The sequence below is a fragment of the Trachymyrmex cornetzi genome, unplaced genomic scaffold, assembly GCF_001594075.2.
Source record: "Trachymyrmex cornetzi isolate Tcor2-1 unplaced genomic scaffold, Tcor1.1 scaffold92, whole genome shotgun sequence".
Classification (NCBI taxonomy): Eukaryota; Metazoa; Arthropoda; class Insecta; order Hymenoptera; family Formicidae; genus Trachymyrmex; species Trachymyrmex cornetzi.
Window position 1 is genome coordinate 80,825 of NW_017300267.1, and position 1,167 is coordinate 81,991.

Here is a 1,167-nt window from a genome sequence, read left to right on the forward strand (position 1 = left end):
GATAGTACAGACTTTTAAATTCCAAATTCGACAATAGTGACATCTTTCATTCATTTTTTATACTTATTATACAGGGTGTTTGAAAATTATCGACTAATCGATCACGAGCAGATAGAACGGACCGAATTGAATCGAAAAATCTTATACCATTTTGTAGGTTGCGCAATAGTTAACGAGAACGCCTAGCAGGCCATCCCCACTCCCAGCGGCCCGCGTGCCGTGCGATCGGTGAGGACGGTAGGTTGTATATTCGGCCAGTGTTGTTCCATCGGAAGGTTTTCCTTCATTTTGAAGGTTTTTTGATCTATCGGAAGGTTGAAGGAAGGTTTTTGAAAATGAAGATTTTTACTAGTACGAACCACGAATCACTATTCGGTAAAAAGAAATTATCGGTTTGCGTTCCAAAACTACTTGAATAACTAAAATTTATATTTTACGTGACGTAAATTATAGAATGTTGGTTAACGTTGATATATTTTGGAACGCGCTCTTGCGCAATTGGCAATACTGGGATTATAATTGAGAGAGCTTTTCATATTAACGGATTTATTTAATATTTGTTGCGCCGTTTAAACATTGATAATGGTCTGAGTTTGATCGAAACGTACGTCTGTTATTGCTTTTATATTTGCGCGAAAGATTATATATTGTATTGTACTTCTTCGTTTTATTTACTTCACATACCATCTATTTTTATAAACTTAGATTATCAGACTCGTAGCCCTATTACTTTTACTAATTTATTAAGATATTGGACGAAGAAAGAATATTGAATAAAAGACTCATATCAGAAATGATTTTTATTTAAAAACAAAAAAATAGTTTAAATATACAATCAGACACGAATTTATTACACAAAGCTTATGACAATTTATTTATTAACAGTTGGTATGTATATGTATGTACACATGTATATGTTCGTCTTTATTGGTTCATACGTTTTTTTTTTATTTGGTAGTTCGACGCGATCGGTGCTGGTTGAAGGTTTTTGTGTACAGATGAAGGATTTTTGCGCATGCGCGGAAGATTTTTCAGTAACCCGATGGAACAACACTGTAGTTGCTTTCCATTTACATACAAGTGAAACTGAGTCTGAAGTGAGCTGAGCATTTTATACTCAGATTAATGACGTCACTACTTGCTTACTTTGGTAAAAAGTTATCACAT